Genomic DNA, 7,500 nt, shown 5'->3' on the forward strand with positions numbered 1-7,500 from the left:
TTTATATATAGATATACATGTAAAGAGAAATAGAGTCAAAGTGTGTAGGCTGCCCATCTGTTCTCATCTGTCTGACCACACAAGCACATACACATATACAAACATTCAGATCAAAGTGTATGTTTGTGTGTGTGTGAGTCAGAAAGCAAGTCTAGAGTATGGACTCCACCCTAAGGGTTAAAGCGGGACCTTTGTTCTCTCAGGGAACAGTAGGTAACTGATTAACACCCTGTAAGGACTCTGTGTGTGTGTGTGTGTGTGTGTGTGTGTGTGTGTGTGTGTTGAAAATTTTAAGTTTGCCTCCCTACTCCTCCCATGACTTGAAGGGCAGCTTCACAATGCCCTCTAAATTTAGAAGGGAAGGGGAGGGGGGCATCTGTGTCTCTTGATCTTTTTCTCTCACAAACACATTCTCTCTCTCTCTCTCTCTCTCTCTCTCTCCCCCTCTCTCTCTCTGTCCTTGTTTGTGTTTGGCAGTAACTGAGTTAAATTGCCCTGCGACTCTGTCTGTAATCACAGTTTTATAGTAAACAGGTGTACAGTAGAGATTCATAATAAGGCTGATGTACAGTAGAAATCAACAGTAGGTGGATATGTCCTAGGCTGAGATTTACTCTAGGTAAATTTTTACAGGAGCTGAGACACAGAGTACGTAGACTTACAGTAGAATAGGTACAGATCTACGGCAGGCGTGTTTTAAGTGGTCAGACTCGCATGAGTTTACAGCAGGGAGACTTCCAGGAGTCCGGTGTACAGTTGGTCAGGGATCTACGACAGATAGGCAGACAGCAGGTGCGATCCGCAGAAATCTACAGTAGTAAGACGTGGAGTTTTGCAGTATGCAGATTTACAGTAGACAGGTGTGTGTTTGGGTAGAGGTTACAGCTGTAGCTGAGGACTTTACAGTAGTAGTTAGAGTTTTACAGTAGGGAGATGATTAGTTGATAAGTGTATGGCAGGCAGATAAATAGCATGTTGGTTCTATCCTGTGGTAAAAACGGTGTTCAGTGCTTTTGTGAGACTGTGTGTGATTCTGTCATTACCACGAGTGTGGAGTGTACATCCTGCTACAGGTCCATATGTGTTCAGATTAAGTACTCTGCCTGTGTGTGTGTGTGTGTGTGTGTGTGTGTGTGTGTGTGTGTGTGTGTACGCCAAGAGGAACACTACTCTCTTTGTTTATTGTGAGTTTGTGATGACGTAGGGATTAGCTGCTGTACAGATCCTTGTGGCCCCTGTGTGTGTGTGTGTGTGTGTGTTTTGCATGTCTGACGCATTCCATGTAAAGATTTTTCACACTTGTCTAAAGCACAGGGGCCAAACCCGGAGTTCAAACCTCAGAAAATCCAGTGTCTGTAAGATTCAGAGCAAGTAAACAATACAGACACTCAGCACAGAGAGAGAACTGTGCTTCCTCCTCCAGCCGAACCCTTCATGGGGGTATATTCCAGAGGGCGGGTTTAGTGAAAACTCACAGCTAGTTAACTCAGAGTAAGTAGTAAACCTCCTAATAGAAGAGCCCCATGGCTTCATTCTCCTAGCAAAACAAAACCACAGGGCTCTGCTATTAGGAGGTTTACTACTTGTTCTGAGTTAACTAACTCAGAGTTTTCACTAAACCTGCTTTCTGGAATACCCCCCAGGTTTTGTCGTTTGTTTGTTTGTTTGTTTGTTTGTTTGTTTGTTTGTTGGTGGAGTGATTATAGATTGCCCTCTTTGTCATACACTTGCTCTCTGCATAAATGGCCGTGAATTTCCAGTCCCCTGTCTGTACCCTGTAACGTTTGTGAGAAGCACTCTCTCTGGCTGAATTGCCCACTGAGTAGCACTAAAGTTTTATTCTTATCTTACGTTCTACTCTACTGACCTTTAATAACATATCGGCATGGATGTCATTTTAACTCTAAAACACTCTTTGAAACTCAGTAGTACAATAAATAATAAAATGAAATCATGAAAACCTTCGGTTTTGCTAAGGTCTGTTTTCTCATTCGTCAGAAGATTGTGTGTGTGTGTGTGTGTTGGGTGGGGGATATCGTTCTCAGTGGAATCTGCATGCCACACATTCCAGCATGAGAGAGTAGATGGGAGGATAGGGACAGAGAGAATGAAGGAGAGAAAGAAAGAAAGCGGACAGGTTCAGAGAGAGGAATAGAGAGAAAGATAGAGAAAGTGCACACAGACAGAGGGAGAGAGAGACAGACAGACAGAGAGAGAGAGAGAGACGGAGAGAGAGAGAGACAGAGCCAGAGACAGAGAGAGAGAGAGCCAGAGACAGAGACAGAGACAGAGAGAGAGAGAGAGACAGAGCCAGAGAGAGAGAGAGAGCGAGAGGTGCAGGGAGGGGTCCCTCAAACAGCAGTACACTGTGTTTGTTCTTTGATAAGACCTGAACGGTTGCTCTGTGTGTGTGTGTGTGTGTGGTTGTGTGTGTGTGTGTGTGTTACAAGTACTGTACTGTATTTATTGGCCTCATATTTTTAGCCTTTGAGGTCATATCCGTTTTATTATGGTTCTATGCCGGTCTGGTGTACATAACTGCCAGTCCTTACTGCAGCATCTGTGAGTGTGTGTGTGTGTGTGTGTGTGTGTGTGTGTATACGTCAGTAGTGAAGCTTTTAGAGTATTGTGTGCTAAGTCCAGCTAGCATTGTTCCACTGAAGCTGAGAGCGCAATGTTTTTACAGGGCTGCACATTCTGAGTGGCTTAAAACGCCTGATAACTCAACACGCGTTCCTCTCTCTCTCTCTCTCTCTCTCTCTCTCTCGCTCTCTCTCCTTTCTCTGTCACGGTAAAGTTGTGTATGGCTGTGAAGTTTCTCTGACAAAATCGGAGGCGTTTGAGTCAATATTTAACAGGGCTGGATGGATTCACCAAAAGCTTATCAGAGGCTGGAATCACATGATAGAGTAAAGATTGGACATGCGTCTGCGAGCATATGTGCTTTACTGAAACTGCATATGGGCCTTGTGAGGTTGCCATAGAGTTGCATCCCTGTTCAAGAAGTAGTTGTCTCTTCTTCGTGATGTCACTTCCTCTTTTTTTTTTTTTTTTTTTTTTTTTTTTTTTTTTTTTTTCAGTGTCAGATTAGTGATATGCGCATACACAGGCACACACGCACACACAAGCACGCAAACATGCAAGTTGTTTTCCTTGTTAGGTCACGCCCATGTAAATGAGATAATATGACTTTACTGTTGGGAGAACACAGGAAGCGTGAGGTGTATGTACACACTTGTGTAAATGTATACTATACTATACGTGTTTGTGTATGTGTGTGTGTGTGCGTGTGGTGATGAAACAGCATGTCTCAGCGGACAGTATAATTTTACTGATTGTCCAAGTGTGTGTCGGTGTGTCTGTGTGTGTTTTTAATAATGTGTTTTTGTGTGATCTGATTAAAGTTGAGCAATGGAAATTTACAGATTTTTAAAATGCTACTATGTGTAATAGAGCTGTTAAATATCACTTTGTTAATGTGTGCGCACGCGCACACACACACACACACACACGTATGTATGGGAACGCACATCCTGACCCACATCCTGACCTTCACACAGAGAGAAGGACAGACCTGCTCTCTCTCCTCTCTCTCTCTCTCTCTCTCTCTCTCTCTCTCTCTCTCTCTCTCTCTCTCTCTGTCTCTCTCTCTCTCTCTGTCTGTCTCTCTCTCTCTGTCTGTCTCTCTCTCTCTCTGTCGCTCTCTCACATTCACTCTTACACACTCACACACCGACTGACTTCTCTCTGTCTCTCTCTCACATTCACTCTTACACACACACACACACACACACACACACACACACACACACACACACACTGACTGACTTCTCTCTGTCTCTCTCTCACATTCACTCTTACACACACGCACGCGCACACACACACACACACACTGACTGACTTCTCTCTGTCTCTCTCTCACATTCACTCTTACACACACACACACACACACACACACACACACACTGACTGACTTCTCTCTGTCTTTGTTTCAGATGCAGAGCTCTCTACTCTCCCTCTTCACTCCCACCATGGAGTTGAACAAGAAATAAGATTCTTTCAGGAGAAAACAGGTATGTGTGTGTGTGTGTGTGTGTGTTTGTAATTGGAATTATGAAGGCAGGTTGTGTCCGTTGCGAAGAGGAATGTGTGTATTCTGCCCAGAAGTTGGTGTTTTTTGGGGGTTTTTTCTGTTTGTTGGAAGACAGACAAAATGGACTCAGCTGAAGGAAGCTTCTGTAGCTCCATATAATACACCCCTACGGCCCAGTGGTACCGGACTGTACCATAGAATACACCCCTACGGCCCAGTGGTACCGGACTGTACCATAGAATACACCCCTACGGCCCAGTGGTACTGGACTGTACCATAGAATACACCCCTACGGCCCAGTGGTACTGGACTGTACCATAGAATACACCCCTACAACCCAGTAGCACTGGACTGTACCATGGAATACACCCCTATGGCCCAGTGGTACTGGACTGTACCATAGAATACACCCCTATGGCCCAGTGGTACTGGACTGTACCATAGAATACACCCCTACGGCCCAGTGGTACTGGACTGTACCATAGAATACACCCCTACGGCCCAGTGGTACTGGACTGTACCATAGAATACACCCCTACGGCCCAGTGGTACCGGACTGTACCATGGGCTAAGTCTGCTCTGCCTGAATTTATCTCAAAGCCCAGTATAGTGTGTGTGTGTGTGTGTGTGAGTGTGCGTGCGTGCGCGCTTCTGTGTGTGTTTGAGTATGTCTCAAACCCCGTATAAACTGTGCGTGCGTGTGTGCATGTGCAAGTATGTTGGAGTGCACCTCCATGCCCAGTGGAATGTGTGTGTAGAGTAGTGTATCAGTAGTTTTGACTGTATTTTGTTTTATGAATGTGCTAACTTGGCAGATTCCATCTGCATCAGACCAGTTTGGCTCCTCTGAGGTCACGGGACTGTTAGTGTAACAGTGCTAGCCACTTCTCCACCCCACTTTACAGAAGTGGTGCTCCATCAAGCTGCTATGCCAGCAATATTTGCTTGTGGACTATGTCTGTGTGTGTGTGTGTGTGCGTGCGCGCGCGTGTTTGTGTGCCAGTACACCAGTGTACTCTTGGCCGGCGGGCACTTGTGTTGCTCTTCTGATGTGTAGCCTGTGCGTCACAAAAGTGCCTGTTGTCTGGCGTAACTGACGTCAGTTTAGGGCTCTCTGAGGTCTTAAGAACATGCTGTTAGCAGTCAGGTCTTACTGTGGCGTATTAGCCCAGGACATTCCTATGCACTTGTTAAGTTTGCTACTCAGAGAGGTTTTTTTGTTGTTGTTCTTGTTGTTGTTGTTGTTTTTATCTTGTTATCTTTTTTTTTTCCAGAAAAATATTGTTTCTGGTGGTCTAGGGATGAGCCATCACCTTCTTGTGGAACGTTCTAGAATGTGTGCATTTTCTAGAATCACAAAGTGTGTTGTCTGTGAGTGGTCCTAGATGACTGAGAAGGCAGTTTGAGTGTGTGCATGCGTGTGCGTGTGCAAGCGCAGGTGTGTGTCTATGTGTGTGTATGGGCCTGCAGTATATACGGGCCTGTTTGTGTGTACCATACACAATGGTGTGTAGCCAGTATACACACACAGGCAGCTTGTGTTTCACTCCAATGCTCAAACCACACGCGCGCATGCACACATCACACACACACACACACACACACACACACACACACACACACACACACAGAGACACACACTCTCCCTCTCCACCTCTTGCTCTCTTGCGCACTCACTCTTTCTCTGTCTCTCTCTGCAATGCTAAGACCACAAGCGAGCATACACACACACACACACTCACAGAAACACACATTCACACACACTCTTCCTCTCCCTCTCCACCTCTTGCTCTCTTGCCTACAATCTCTCTCTCTCTCTCGCTTGGTCACTCTCTCACTCACTCTTTCTCTGCCCCCCGCCCCCCCAACTGATGCACCTGCTTTTATTGTCATTGATGGGTTCAGTGGCTGTGGCCCAGAGACACTGGAACACTTCTTTATCTGATTATCTTCGCTCCCGCTCTCCCCCTTTCATGTCTCTCTGTGATTTTCCGTAAGCACGCTCGTGTTTATGGCAGCCTGTCCGTCTGTGTCCGCTTTTACACGGACGTGCCGCTGATGCTCTCCAGATTGGGCTCGGAATGCTGCGTTAATATTCCCGTTATGGTTTGATCTTCTCTACCTCTGTTTTGATATTCTGCATATTCTAAAATTATGTTGCCTCTCTCTCTCTCTCTCTCTCTCTTCTTCTGTCTCTCTGTCTCTCACACACATACACACACGCACACACTGAATATAGAATGCTTGGTCATAAATGTAGTGTGAAGACAATCATGGGAAATCCTGACATTCTTTACACACCTGTGTGCGTGTGTGTGTGTGTGTGTGTGTGTGTGCGCGCGTGTGCATGCAAGGCTTCTCTGAGTAACACACACATTTTCGCTGAAGGATGTTTCTGACACAGGAATAGAACAAATGGACTCTGCCTCTGTTTTTTTTTTTTTTTTAAATTTATTTATTTTTCCTGTTTCGATGATGATGTGTGCAAAATTACAAAATTGTGAGTTGCTGCTCCAGGCAGAGCTCTCCTTGGACTAGACGCATTAAGAAAATGATTGATCCATCTCTCCAAACTGTCAGAAACCGCACTTATCGGAGTGAAGGGTTTTAACTGCTTGATATGTAACTATGACACATTACAGAATGATGACATTTAACAGTATGCTATTGCAGCTATGACTGAACCCAGAACTCTGTGTGTGTGTGTGTGTGTGTGAATATATAATTTATATTGTAGCTTTTATCTCTGTTGACGCTTGACGTCGTTGTCATGAATCTGGAGTGAACTCTTGTCTGGCAGTAATGCCCAGCTGGAGTTTGTGTTTCTGATTTGATCCTTGTTGTTGTCTAATATATTTCTACGCAGTTTCATTCAGCACAGGGCAGTTAATCGATTAAAATATTACAGGAAGCCAGTGTTGCTATAGCAACGAACACCCTTGTCCCTCTCACAGAACCCTGAGGTCCCTGGCAACAGGAGTGTGTGTGTGTGTGTGTGTGTGTGTGTCGCTGTGGTCATCTTTTGACAGGAAGTGTAGAATGAATCTCTTCCTGTCTTTGAAATCAGAGACACGAGAAGTCACGATCTTTCCTGACTCATACACTTCAGAGCCAACAAATTACATAGAGCAGCCGGTTTATACTGCGCACCACACTGTCATCAAGCAGCCGGTTTATACCGCGAACCACAGTGTCATAGAGCAGCCGGCTAATACCGCGCACCACACTGTCATAGAGCAGCCGGTTAATACCGCGCACCACACTGTCATAGAGCAGCTGGCTTATACCGCGCACCACACTGTCACAGAGCAGCCGGCTAATACCGCGCACCACACTGTCACAGAGCAGCCGGTTTATACCGCGCACCACACTGTCGTAGAGCAGCCGGCTTATACCACGAACCACAC

The 7,500-nt window shown here is 45.5% G+C and overlaps 1 protein-coding gene across 2 annotated transcripts in view; it reads left to right on the forward strand.

Annotated features, from left to right (window-relative positions):
* pik3cb (phosphatidylinositol-4,5-bisphosphate 3-kinase, catalytic subunit beta) overlaps positions 1 to 7,500 on the forward strand; it is a 44,219-nt gene that overhangs the window by 4,537 nt on the left and 32,182 nt on the right. For both annotated transcript variants that reach the window (XM_030778755.1, XM_030778756.1), the window contains exon 2: positions 3,996 to 4,073. The gene's annotated coding sequence lies outside the window, so the exon portion shown is untranslated. The remainder of the gene's footprint in view (positions 1 to 3,995; positions 4,074 to 7,500) is intronic.

The sequence above is a fragment of the Chanos chanos genome, chromosome 6 (assembly GCF_902362185.1).
Source record: "Chanos chanos chromosome 6, fChaCha1.1, whole genome shotgun sequence".
Lineage (NCBI taxonomy): Eukaryota > Metazoa > Chordata > Actinopteri > Gonorynchiformes > Chanidae > Chanos > Chanos chanos.